The sequence below is a fragment of the Salvia miltiorrhiza genome, chromosome 5 (genome assembly GCF_028751815.1).
Source record: "Salvia miltiorrhiza cultivar Shanhuang (shh) chromosome 5, IMPLAD_Smil_shh, whole genome shotgun sequence".
In the NCBI taxonomy this organism is placed as follows: domain Eukaryota; kingdom Viridiplantae; phylum Streptophyta; class Magnoliopsida; order Lamiales; family Lamiaceae; genus Salvia; species Salvia miltiorrhiza.
In genome coordinates, this window is record NC_080391.1 from 31,513,594 (window position 1) to 31,528,222 (window position 14,629).

Genomic DNA, 14,629 nt, shown 5'->3' on the forward strand with positions numbered 1-14,629 from the left:
AGAAAGGGGAATAATCAAACAAGAAAGGATCGCATTTCATCATTGTTAACAACATGGATATTTATAATATAACGGAGTTTTAGTCGTATAGACTCAAATAACTAGTAAGTTCAGATAACTCTGACTTAGCCAAAATAACATAAAACTTCTGAGTACGCAGCGGAATAAGGTTCTGATTACATGTATGAAGACATGTAACCCTAGAGTTTTTCATAGCATATAATATTGCGACAAAAGAGGATTTCACTCGTCACTTCATCACCATCGTCTACTGCTCAACCTGCACATTTAGAAATACATGCAGGGCTGAGTACAAAGGTACTCAGTGGGCACATATGCCTACTATGAAATATAACATGCTTCGTAAAGTTGTAAATTGTCATGCCATCATAAACAGTACAGCAAGGGAGTTTTTCGCTAAAAAGGCCCAAGCTTACTAAATTCATTTGTGATTCTTAAAGTTCGTCTGCAGACTAAGTTCTCTTGTAATCTATCATATCTGGAACTGTGTGCCGGAGAGGTGGCCACCTCTCACGGACACTTGACCGGCCAACCCGCTAGATGACTCACGGTCACTGGTGTACACTAGCCCTGGCAGGATAGCTATCAACTGCTCAGGACCCGAATTCGATTTCATAATAACTGGCAAAGCCACATCAGATAGATATCATACCAAACATTGAAACATTTATGGCAAGACAACAGTTGAAATAATTTTCAGTTCAAAGATTTTGCAATGAAATAACTGTTCAAACATAACATTAAACTCATTTGATATATATGAAAGTAATGCCCACCTGATAGCAAAGCTTTGCTACAGATTAGTGACTCCTTGACGAGCTCTTATTCTTGCGCTCGACCTTTAATCCGAGAAAATAACGTAAGACTTTAAATCGAGGGAAAATTCTCAATTAAATGAGAATGCGTAATTTAACTATGCATGAATCTCGTATGCATGAACTATTATTCTGAGATAATAATCAGGGAATTTCTATTGTTAATCCAGGCTATCGGATTTAAACAAAAGCTAAGTCTCGTCTCATGAAGCCGGATAATTAACTAAAATTAATCTATTCTCTTCAGGATGTTATACTCCACTGATTAAATAATCCCGCTCTATGTGGTAGATAGAAAGGAACTAACTCGGCTTATTCATTACATAACCTCGTAGGAATTTATCGGGCTTATCAAATATGAATGGAAATAATAATATAATTTCAAATGATTAAAAGGCTCAACATAAGGCAGCCTAATAATTAATTAAATAGAAGTGAGCTTGAATAATTAACATGAGAGGCCCAATTGAAATAATTCATCGGCTCAAGTAATTAAATAAATCTTGGCCCAATAAATAAATAATTTGATTAGCTGGGCTCAATTAAATAAATCAAACGAGGCCCAACGAAGATAATATAACAGCCCAATAAAATAGATGGGCTTCAATTTAAATAAATTCGGCCCAAAGAAATAATGTAATAGAAGCCCATCTGAGTAAAATAAATAAATTCAGAGGCCCAATCAATAATTAAAATCGGCCCATATAAATAAAATCAGAAGCCCAATTCATAATTTAAAATCGGCCCAAAATTAATAAATAATCCAGCCCAACTCAAGCCCACTGAAAATAAATAACAAAGCCCAATAAAATAATAACTAGGAGGCCCAAATTTTTCGGCCCAACTCAATTAAATGGGAGCTCATCCACAAACTCACTCTCGGTTCTCTCTTTTACCTTACAATTCACACACACACACACAAATGAACGCACATCTCTCTCTCTCTCTCTCTCTCTCTCTCTCCCTTTCAACTCAATTCTCGTCTCTCACTCTCAAACTCTCGATTCATCTCCAGCCGAGGCGCCGCCGTCGCCGCTCCGAAATCCGGCGAGTCAGCTTCTGCTACGCCAAGGTCCGACACCTTCTTTCCCTAAAACCCCTCTTCTCCATTTTCAAAATCAGTCAAGGATTCCTCTTTCAAGAAATTCGACCTCTCTCGATTTGTCCTTCGTTGAGGAGCCCGCCGCCGCCGCTCTGGAATCCGGCGACCGTCACTGAGCAACCGGCGAATGGCTGGCAGCGTCGTCTCCTTCTCTCCTCCGATAGAGCCCACAATCGTGCCCTAGACTTCTGGAAATCGTCGCCGCGTTCTGGTCTCGGCCGCCTCCTCCGAGTCGTTCCGGTCCCGATTCAGTCGTCCTTTCATCTGTGGCAAAGCAGAGGCCTGCTCACGGTTGCCTATTGCTGCGTCGTCGGCTACCTTCTAGATTTCCGCCGCCTCCGTTGATTCTCTGAGCCCCGACGCCGCTGCTGCTATAACTTCTTCTCCGGCGAAGCAAACTCGCCGCCGTCGCAACATCTCTGGAGATCCGCGAGCACCCGCCGCTGTACTCAATTTCCGCCGAGCAGGGGTCCGCTGTTGCTGCTATCTCCGGAGTCGAAGGTTCGAGCCACGCCACCAACTACAGCTGCTGTTTCGCCGGGTCGCGGCCTGGAGTTCTATCGCCGGACGTCGCCGCTTGGGAGTGCCGCCGCCAGCCGCTGCTGTTAACAGCAAGAGTCCGGCAGCCTCCTTTCCCGGAGCCGCCGTCGCCGTGAGTCGCAGAGCTCCGACAGTCCACTACCACTCAATCTAAAGCTAAGTTCTCTAGTCTCGTTTGTTTTCGTTTACGCGATTGGTGTCGAGGAGTATGCATATTGATTCAGTTGAGTGAGAAAAGTCAGTGCTAACATTTAACAGTGTGAGGATGTCATAGCTAAAATTGTCCGATCACGAGCTAGGGTGTATCCTTTCTTATTAAACTGTGGAGCCTATTTTCATGTGTATACTGATCATACTTGGATGGAGAATATGCATTATAGGACATAGCATATTGAGCTCAGTAAATACCTCGAATGTGATCGAATTGATTGCTTGTTGTTGAATCGAATGAAGTGTGAAATAACTGAAATGAATTTGAAGGTGCTGTTGTTTTAATAAATGCAGGTGAATAAAGGAGGAATGGGAAAAATTTAGCCAAGACTTACCTCCTTTGAAGTTGGCAGCAGTTTTACAATTCTATCTCTTTCCTTCAAATTTTCTAGTTTCTGGTGTCAAAGGAAATGGGTGAAGGGAGTTTACTGACTGAAATGTTAAAGGACATGGAGGGAGTAAGTGGGAAGTTTGGTGGAGTGGAGAGCTAAGTGGAGGATGAAGGAATTATTGGCGTTGTAATGGTGGCAAAATGAAGTGGGGAGCAAAGGTGATGTAAAGAAAAAGAAAGAAGAAAAAAAAATGTTGTATAGGATTAATGATGTATTTTCTATGTCTCGGTGATTCTGTAACTGTAATAAAATACTGGCTTCGATTCTGCTTGATACTGTATATTTACATAAATCTCGATTTCGACATGTGATATCTCGCTAAAATCGATAAGTTATAAAATGAATCTAAATTAAATCCGTAGATTTAATTCGTTTGTTTTTCTAATATTTAAATTAAATCCGCAGATTTAATTAACTCACGAGTCAGAAATAATCCACGACTTGAATAAAAATAAAATCTAATTCCATCTCGCTTAAAAATAATAACGTGACTTTGCTAAGTCAGTTATAACTCTGAAATAATATCATTGACTGCTTTAATAATATGAATTCATATCAGGATATTAACCGTTTTCATTCACTGATGAACAAAAATAAACACTCATTACTGGATTTAAAATATATAAAAGAGCGGGTCACTACATACTACCCCTCTTAACAAAAATTTCGTCCCGAAATTTGCATATTTCTTCTAAAACAGTTCGGGGTATTTCTCCTTCATTTTGTCTTCAAGCTCCCACGTGGCTTCCTCGTGTCCGTGGTTTCTCCATAAGACTTTCACTGATGTGATTGCCTTATTCCTGAGTTGTTGTACTTTTCGATCTAGAATGGCCTCTGGTCTCTCTTCATAGCTCAAGTCTGGGCAAAGGATCATCTCTTCTTGGTGGATTATGTGCTTTGGATCGAAAACGTATTTTCTGAGTTGTGATACGTGGAAAACATTGTGAACGTTTCCAAAGCTTGGCGGTAACGCCAACCTATAGGCTACTGGGCCTATTCTCTCCAAAATCTCATAAGGTCCTACGAATCGGGGCCTAAGTTTTCCCTTGACACCAAACCTAGTTATCCCCTTGGTAGGAGATACATTTAGGAAGACCTTATCTCCTATTTCAAACTGTAATTCAGTTCGACGTGCATCAGCGTAAGATTTCTGTCTATCTTGTGCCTCCTTTATTCGCCCTCTGATCTGGCGGACTATCTCAACCATCTCATTGACTATGTCTGGTCCTAAAACTTTTCTCTCACCCACTTCATCCCAATAAAGCGGTGATCTACATTTTCTTCCATATAATGCCTCATATGGTGCCATATCGATAGTCGCCTGGTAACTGTTATTATAGGCAAATTCAATCAACGGCAGCACTGTTTCCCAACTTCCACCCCTGTCTAACACCACTGTTCTCAACATATCTTCGAGGGTCTGAATTGTCATTTCAGACTGCCCATCTGTCTGCGGGTGGAAGGCGGTGCTGAAATTTAGCCTCGTGCCTAACTCCTTTTGTAAGCTCATCCAAAATCTAGAAGTAAATTTTGAGTCTCGGTCTGAAGTGATTGACACGGGTACACCGTGTAAGCGTACAATCTCTCGAACATACAACTGAGCTAGTTTGTCTGACCCGTGTGTGATCGGTATTGGTATAAAATGAGCACATTTTGTGAGTCGATCCACTATTACCCAAATGGCAGTGTTTCCTCTCTTTGTTTTGGGCAAACTGGTCACAAAATCCATTGCAATGTGCTCCCACTTCCATTCTGGAATTTCCAACGGTTGTAGTTTTCCATATGGCCTTTGGTGTAAGGCCTTCACCTGTTGGCATGTCAGGCATTTCTCCACAAATGACGCTATGTCTCTCTTCATGACTTCCCACCAAAAGTGTTTCTTTAGGTCCTGATACATCTTAGTGCTCCCTGGGTGGGCAGTATAAGGGGTATCGTGAGCCTCACTCATGATTTTATCCTTAAGCTCATCATCGTGGGGGATGCATATTCTTCCCTCAAAGAGGATAGCATTATCTGCTGCTTCTTGATAATTCTTGACTCCTCCTTTCCTTACTGCTTCCCGTAGTTTCTCAATTTTCTCGTCTTTTCTTTGTGCTTCTACAATCATGTTTCTCAAGCTAGGTATTGTTGCAACAACGCTTGCTATCGTCCCTGGTGGTTTAACCACTTCTATACTCATTTTTCCAAACTCTTTGATGAGCTCATTCTCTTGGGTGACGAGACATCCCAACCTAGATTGAGTTTTACGGCTCAATGCATCAGCTACTACATTGGCCTTACCCGGGTGGTAGTTAATACCGCAATCATAATCCTTCACTAGTTCGAGCCATCTCCTTTGTCTCATATTAAGGTCCTTTTGCTCGAAAAAGTATTTCAGACTTTTGTGGTCTGTGAATATCTCACACCTAACTCCATATAGGTGGTGTCTCCAAATCTTCAGCGCATGCACCACTGCAGCTAACTCCAGATCATGAGTCGGGTAATTCAGTTCATGTGGCCTAAGCTGTCGTGACGCATATGCTATCACTCTTCCTTCTTGCATCAGCACACAACCAAGTCCATTTTTGGACGCGTCTGTGTAGATCACACGGCTAACACTAGTGCCGTAGTCAACTTTTCCTTGAGTTCTTGGAAGCTCTTCTCGCACTCCTCTGTCCAAGAAAATTTTATTCCCTTCCTGAGTAGTTGCGTCATTGGCCTTGCAATTTTGGAAAAATCCTTCCATAAACCTCCGATAGTAACCTGCCAATCCTAAGAAACTTCTTATCTCATTAGGGTTAGTAGGCGATCTCCATTCGCGCACCGCTTGCACTTTCTCAGGGTCCACTTTAATCCCTTCTGATGACACAATATGTCCTAAAAACGTGACTTCGCTGAGCCACAACTCGCACTTGCTGAATTTGGCATAAAGGCGCTCCGTCCTCAACGTTTCTAGGATAATTCTCAGATGTTCCTCATGGTCTTTCTCGTTCTTCGAGTAGATCAGAATGTCATCTATGAATACCAAGACAAATTTGTCTAAGTACGGATGGAATACTCGATTCATGAGGTCCATGAACACAGCTGGCGCATTGGTTAGCCCGAATGGCACAACTACAAATTCGTAGTGACCATACCTAGTTCGAAATGCTGTCTTAGGTACGTCTTCTGGTCGAATCTTCAGTTGGTGATAACCAGACCGCAAATCAATCTTCGAGAACACGCTTGCTCCCTTGAGCTGATCGAAAAGGTCATCTATCCTTGGTAAAGGATATTTGTTCTTCAGTGTCACTTTGTTCAGTTCCCTATAGTCTATGCACATTCGCAATGTGCCATTATTTTTCTTCACGAAAAGTACGGGTGCACCCCAAGGTGATACACTTGGTCTAATGAATTCAAGTTCCAAAAGTTCTTGCAGTTGTATCTTGAGTTCTTCCAACTCTTTAGGAGCCATCCGGTACGGTGCCTTCGAAATGGGAGCTGCCCCGGGCTCCAAATCAATGGTAAACTCAATTGGTCTGTCCGGCGGTGGCCCTGGCAGAATCTCTGGAAATACATCTGAAAAGTCCCGTACAATTGCTACATCTTCTATGCTCCTTTCAGTTCCCAGTTCTCCGTGCAAGTGTACGAGGTAAGCTGGGTATCCCTTATTCATCATTTTCGTTGCTTGGAGGGCGGAGATGATCATCTTTCTTCTTCCCATACTAATTCCGTGGAAATGTGACGGCTCCCTTCTTGGGGGTCGAAACAATATCCGTCTTTCGTTACAAAGGATGGTGGCATAGTTCTCGGCTAGCCAGTCCATTCCTAGGATTATGTCCACATCTCCCATCGGTATAACATACGAGCTGTTCACTATAATCTTGAGTGACCCTATGTTCAGTTCTAGGTTCAAGCACACATGATCTACTGTCGTCATCCCTCCTATAGGTGATGATATACTCAACTCCTGATCAGCTCTTTCCATTTTAAGTTTTAAGGTGTCGACACATGTACTTGAAATGAAAGTATGCGATGCGCCCGTATCAAATAGAAGTACAACAAGAGTATTGAGTAGCATGCCCATACCTGCCAGGTTTCCCTGGTTGTTCTCGGGCTGCTTCTGCCTCATAGCATAGGCTCTAGCATGACGAGGCTTTTCATGTTGTTTCTGTTGTCGCTGCTGTTGTTGGCGGGCCTGTTGCTGATACGGTTGTTGAGGTTGTGGTTGGTACAGTAGTTGTTGGTGCTGCTGTGGCTGCTGATACTGTGGTTGCTGCCTTGGGTATGGTTGGGGCAGAGCTTGGATTGCTCGCAGATGCAGAGCCTGGATAGGTGGGTTTGGCCTTGAACTCGTTCCATGTTGCTTATTCGGGCACCGGTTTGCATAGTGCCCCTTCTGGTTGCAAATATAGCAACTATCACTTCCGGCCTTACAGATTCCCACATGACTTTTGTTACATTTGGGGCAATGTGGGGCCCTCTGTTGGTTATTTCCCATCTGTTTCGGTGCACTCTGGCCTCCATAGCCCTGTGACTGGAAGACCCGTCCCTGCCATGGCCTATTCTCGCCTTGGTTCGGGTTACTGTTGTCCCATCTCCTTTTTCCTTTGAAATTCGGATTATAACTTTGATCATGTGGAGGTGCTGGCGCAGGTACAGTTGCAGGTCTTTCTCCAGGCATGGCTGCCTCAATGTCTAACGCTCGGCTGAGCAACTCAGTGTAAGACAATCCTCCGTGACTTGCCAAAGCCATCCTAATTTCGTGCCTCAGACCGGCACAAAACTTTTCAGCCATCTTCTCATCTGTGTCAACTTGTTCCGGCGCATATCTAGACATATCGCAGAACATCCTGTCGTATTGAGTTACCGACATCTTCCCTTGTTTCAGATTGTAAAATTCAGCCTCCTTTTTCTTGCGGTAGCTCTTGGGTATATACTTGTCATATATACCGGCTTTGAATTGTTCCCAAGTCAGGTTTTCTAACTGCTCTGCTGTCATCGTTTTCATCCTTGCTTCCCACCAGAAATCAGCTGACCCAGTCAACTGAAAGGACATACAAGTCAGACGTTCTTGGTTGGTGCAACGCAGGAAGTTGAAAATGCGTTCAATAACGCGAACCCAAGTTTCAGCTTCTGCCGGGTCTCCTGTCCCGTTGAAGGTAGGTGGGTTCTGTCGTAAGAATAATTCTTCAATCCATCGTTCTGGCTGAACAGATGGTTGAACTATTTCGGGTTCTGGTTCTGGCCCTGTTTCTGGGCCTCTTCTTTCATTTCGGGGAATCCTGCCCCCTCCTCTTGGTCGTCCTCGTTTTGGCGGCATTCTATTAGGTCAAAACACAAGTTCTCAGCGCATTAAAGCACAATAAGGACATACTATCATTTCTATAGTTACTCCTTAACTCATCGAGTTCTGCTCCTACTAAAACTTGAGCGAACATATAAATAAAACATAGCGGAACGACTTGCCGCGAAAAACCAATAAGGTCACCATATATAACATAGGGAAAATTGCCTCAATGAGGACTTTACATCATCATAAAAGTCTAGATTCAAAGACCTATCTAAGTACCACACATGATGAACTGGCTACCTAGCGAAGCCATCACAAAAAGTACTCAGTCACGGAACGCCCCAAGGTTTCGCGTCTCTGTACTAATACTAATCAAAATAACTAAGCCAACATATGGGCATACAAAAGCATCGAAATGATCGTTTTTGAAATACACAAATAACGTCCTACTAAATGCACAAGAGATTGTCTGTATGCATTACAGTGCTTGACCCTTGGGTTGAAGCATACGTGTTTGACTGATTTAATTTGTTGAGTATCTGTTTATCCTTGGTGACAGAAAATCTACCAACAGCTAGTAGATCGCAATGATTCAAATCACAAATGGCAATTAGGCAAAGTGTTTCAATAATTTGCCAAACAATTGAAAATGAATAACCATAGGGTAGAAATGAATTGACTGAAAGGTCGAAACGAAATGACCTAATAGTCTGAACCCGTTTGGCTTTTCAGATGAAGGTTTAAAATATATAGGTTTAAAGACCCATATATGACGACTACTGAGATTTTGGCCATGTGGACTGGCCAGGTCCGACACAACTACTTCTCAGTCATTCGGAAATACTTTTCCGAACTTGGCAACTCTTGTTCCTTGGCTGCAAAAGGTATATTTGGTCTAAAATCACCACTTTCTTCTTAATATCTTGAACATGTCCTTGAGAATATTCTAGAGCTTCTCAAACTTGGAGTCTGCCTCCTAGTTTAATGCAATCCTTAAACATCTTCTATAGGCGAAATAAAGTAGGCTCGACCTTACTCAACAATGTTCCTCTATATGATCTTAATGTAGTACTTCTAGTACTTAGTGTTCCTTCACATAGCGCTTGAAATGCAACCATATAATTTGAAGCACTCTTCCGTTTTATTGCAAAAGACCTTTTGAATCATCACGCATTCAATAAGGAAATAGCTTTTGTTCATCTGAGCACCTTTATAGGGCATGTGTCTCCATGTGTAATGCTAAGTCATAGAATGACCTTAGTCAATGCTCTCATTGCGGCTACCAGACTAAATGCATAATCCAAGACGTTCTAACTGAGGCGATGTCCTCGATAGGTTAAGGTATATATACTTATCTTGAGTATATCCTTAGGGTCTCATTAGAATCTTAATTCATTTGTTTCAGCATTGATCCATTGTCGGCGCTTCTAGCTATTATTAAACTCTAAACCATTTTCGAGAACTTCTCTCGTCTTACACACTTGCGTAAACTTTTATGATCAATCATAATGGTTGGTAACTGCTAGTACCCATATCACATCTCGTCTTTCCAATTCGTAGTAGGTGATCGTAATCAATAGGGATTCTCAGTCATGTCCTTATCTATTGCGATAGGTACTGTAAGTAGAATGGTTCTGAATATCTGAAACTATAAGCTGATAGCTTTAATCGTAATATTATAACATCATATACAAAGCATTTTGACCCCTCGTAAGTCTAACTCTGAAGTTCATACATGAATCATAAAGATTATCCTCAAGCCATAGCTAGTGATAATCGAGGCTAGAAGCGAGTCTCAGCTTATTAAGGATTAGCTAACTGATTACATCAGTCGCACTCATCACTTATAAGCAATATTGTACTTAAACTATCATCGAAGGCAATAGTCGATTAGGTGCTCCGTCTCGCGTGAACAACCTGAATGAAGAACTATGCCTGCTTCAGTGATTCTTGCGTGGCACTCTGCTTGCACTGCTTTCATTGGATTCTCTTCCTCTTTCTTAGCTCTTCACCATGGCTATAGTGAAATATAACTGAGTTTCTAGCTTCTATTGTTCTTCTCGTAACAGTGATCATGCATTCTTAACGCATCTAAGTTCATTGAGATATCTAATCAATCAATAACGCATAAAACTTGAATGTAAGCATCAGTACATTCATATAGAACGTGAACTTCTCAATGTTTTAAAATCATTACCACCTTCTTTCTTGCTGAGCATGACGATGTGATGAAGTGATGAGCTTTGGTCGACTGACTCTTTCATAGCAGTGATCATACTAGAAAAATTGGTTAACTCTAGGGTTCAGAGCAAATAAACTGCTCTGATACCACTCTGTCACGACCGGACCTAATTAAGGATAATTAAGCCGGGAAAACCGTGACTAATGGAGGGAGATTAGAAGCGGGGTAGAAAGGGGAATAATCAAACAAGAAAGGATCGCATTTCATCATTGTTAACAACATGGATATTTATAATATAACGGAGTTTTAGTCGTATAGACTCAAATAACTAGTAAGTTCAGATAACTCTGACTTAGCCAAAATAACATAAAACTTCTGAGTACGCAGCGGAATAAGGTTCTGATTACATGTATGAAGACATGTAACCCTAGAGTTTTTCATAGCATATAATATTGCGACAAAAGAGGATTTCACTCGTCACTTCATCACCATCGTCTACTGCTCAACCTGCACATTTAGAAATACATGCAGGGCTGAGTACAAAGGTACTCAGTGGGCACATATGCCTACTATGAAATATAACATGCTTCGTAAAGTTGTAAATTGTCATGCCATCATAAACAGTACAGCAAGGGAGTTTTTCGCTAAAAAGGCCCAAGCTTACTAAATTCATTTGTGATTCTTAAAGTTCGTCTGCAGACTAAGTTCTCTTGTAATCTATCATATCTGGAACTGTGTGCCGGAGAGGTGGCCACCTCTCACGGACACTTGACCGGCCAACCCGCTAGATGACTCACGGTCACTGGTGTACACTAGCCCTGGCAGGATAGCTATCAACTGCTCAGGACCCGAATTCGATTTCATAATAACTGGCAAAGCCACATCAGATAGATATCATACCAAACATTGAAACATTTATGGCAAGACAACAGTTGAAATAATTTTCCAGTTCAAAGATTTTGCAATGAAATAACTGTTCAAACATAACATTAAACTCATTTGATATATATGAAAGTAATGCCCACCTGATAGCAAAGCTTTGCTACAGATTAGTGACTCCTTGACGAGCTCTTATTCTTGCGCTCGACCTTTAATCCGAGAAAATAACGTAAGACTTTAAATCGAGGGAAAATTCTCAATTAAATGAGAATGCGTAATTTAACTATGCATGAATCTCGTATGCATGAACTATTATTCTGAGATAATAATCAGGGAATTTCTATTGTTAATCCAGGCTATCGGATTTAAACAAAAGCTAAGTCTCGTCTCATGAAGCCGGATAATTAACTAAAATTAATCTATTCTCTTCAGGATGTTATACTCCACTGATTAAATAATCCCGCTCTATGTGGTAGATAGAAAGGAACTAACTCGGCTTATTCATTACATAACCTCGTAGGAATTTATCGGGCTTATCAAATATGAATGGAAATAATAATATAATTTCAAATGATTAAAAGGCTCAACATAAGGCAGCCTAATAATTAATTAAATAGAAGTGAGCTTGAATAATTAACATGAGAGGCCCAATTGAAATAATTCATCGGCTCAAGTAATTAAATAAATCTTGGCCCAATAAATAAATAATTTGATTAGCTGGGCTCAATTAAATAAATCAAACGAGGCCCAACGAAGATAATATAACAGCCCAATAAAATAGATGGGCTTCAATTTAAATAAATTCGGCCCAAAGAAATAATGTAATAGAAGCCCATCTGAGTAAAATAAATAAATTCAGAGGCCCAATCAATAATTAAAATCGGCCCATATAAATAAAATCAGAAGCCCAATTCATAATTTAAAATCGGCCCAAAATTAATAAATAATCCAGCCCAACTCAAGCCCACTGAAAATAAATAACAAAGCCCAATAAAATAATAACTAGGAGGCCCAAATTTTTCGGCCCAACTCAATTAAATGGGAGCTCATCCACAAACTCACTCTCGGTTCTCTCTTTTACCTTACAATTCACACACACACACACAAATGAACGCACATCTCTCTCTCTCTCTCTCTCTCTCTCTCTCTCTCTCTCCCTTTCAACTCAATTCTCGTCTCTCACTCTCAAACTCTCGATTCATCTCCAGCCGAGGCGCCGCCGTCGCCGCTCCGAAATCCGGCGAGTCAGCTTCTGCTACGCCAAGGTCCGACACCTCCTTTCCCTAAAACCCCTCTTCTCCATTTTCAAAATCAGTCAAGGATTCCTCTTTCAAGAAATTCGACCTCTCTCGATTTGTCCTTCGTTGAGGAGCCCGCCGCCGCCGCTCTGGAATCCGGCGACCGTCACTGAGCAACCGGCGAATGGCTGGCAGCGTCGTCCTTCTCTCCTCCGACAGAGCCCACAATCGTGCCCTAGACTTCTGGAAATCGTCGCCGCGTTCTGGTCTCGGCCGCCTCCTCCGAGTCGTTCCGGTCCCGATTCAGTCGTCCTTTCATCTGTGGCAAAGCAGAGGCCTGCTCACGGTTGCCTATTGCTGCGTCGTCGGCTACCTTCTAGATTTCCGCCGCCTCCGTTGATTCTCTGAGCCCCGACGCCGCTGCTGCTATAACTTCTTCTCCGGCGAAGCAAACTCGCCTGCCGTCGCAACATCTCTGGAGATCCGCGAGCACCCGCCGCTGTACTCAATTTCCGCCGAGCAGGGGTCCGCTGTTGCTGCTATCTCCGGAGTCGAAGGTTCGAGCCACGCCACCAACTACAGCTGCTGTTTCGCCGGGTCGCGGCCTGGAGTTCTATCGCCGGACGTCACCGCTTGGGAGTGCCGCCGCCAGCCGCTGCTGTTAACAGCAAGAGTCCGGCAGCCTCCTTTCCCGGAGCCGCCGTCGCCGTGAGTCGCAGAGCTCCGACAGTCCACTACCACTCAATCTAAAGCTAAGTTCTCTAGTCTCGTTTGTTTTCGTTTACGCGATTGGTGTCGAGGAGTATGCATATTGATTCAGTTGAGTGAGAAAAGTCAGTGCTAACATTTAACAGTGTGAGGATGTCATAGCTAAAATTGTCCGATCACGAGCTAGGGTGTATCCTTTCTTATTAAACTGTGGAGCCTATTTTCATGTGTATACTGATCATACTTGGATGGAGAATATGCATTATAGGACATAGCATATTGAGCTCAGTAAATACCTCGAATGTGATCGAATTGATTGCTTGTTGTTGAATCGAATGAAGTGTGAAATAACTGAAATGAATTTGAAGGTGCTGTTGTTTTAATAAATGCAGGTGAATAAAGGAGGAATGGGAAAAATTTAGCCAAGACTTACCTCCTTTGAAGTTGGCAGCAGTTTTACAATTCTATCTCTTTCCTTCAAATTTTCTAGTTTCTGGTGTCAAAGGAAATGGGTGAAGGGAGTTTACTGACTGAAATGTTAAAGGACATGGAGGGAGTAAGTGGGAAGTTTGGTGGAGTGGAGAGCTAAGTGGAGGATGAAGGAATTATTGGCGTTGTAATGGTGGCAAAATGAAGTGGGGGAGCAAATGTGATGTAAAGAAAAAGAAAGAAGAAAAAAAAATGTAGTATAGGATTAATGATGTATTTTCTATGTCTCGGTGATTCTGTAACTGTAATAAAATACTGGCTTCGATTCTGCTTGATACTGTATATTTACATAAATCTCGATTTCGACATGTGATATCTCGCTAAAATCGATAAGTTATAAAATGAATCTAAATTAAATCCGTAGATTTAATTCGTTTGTTTTTCTAATATTTAAATTAAATCCTCAGATTTAATTAACTCACGAGTCAGAAATAATCCACGACTTGAATAAAAATAAAATCTAATTCCATCTCGCTTAAAAATAATAACGTGACTTTGCTAAGTCAGTTATAACTCTGAAATAATATCATTGACTGCTTTAATAATATGAATTCAGGATCATAAGCTGAATTCATATCAGGATATTAACCGTTTTCATTCACTGATGAACAAAAATAAACACTCATTACTGGATTTAAAATATATAAAAGAGCGGGTCACTACAAATTCATAATTTAAAAGAGAAAGGCCCAATTACAATAAAGAAAGCCCAATTAAAATAAAAGAGCCCAAATGAAAATAAATAACAAAGCCCAAATCTATCAAAGAGAAGCCCAAGTCCTCCTTATCTCTCCCACTCGGT

General features: G+C 41.6%; 1 long non-coding RNA gene across 1 annotated transcript; it reads right to left on the reverse strand.

The window, feature by feature from the left end:
- Positions 1-42: 42 nt before the first annotated feature.
- LOC131026470 (uncharacterized) lies at positions 43-11,385 on the reverse strand. The gene is made up of 2 exons (XR_009102313.1): positions 11,084-11,385; positions 43-797 (listed from the first exon to the last, which is right to left on the reverse strand). It is a non-coding gene; the product is annotated as an uncharacterized LOC131026470 (long non-coding RNA).
- Positions 11,386-14,629: the final 3,244 nt, after the last annotated feature.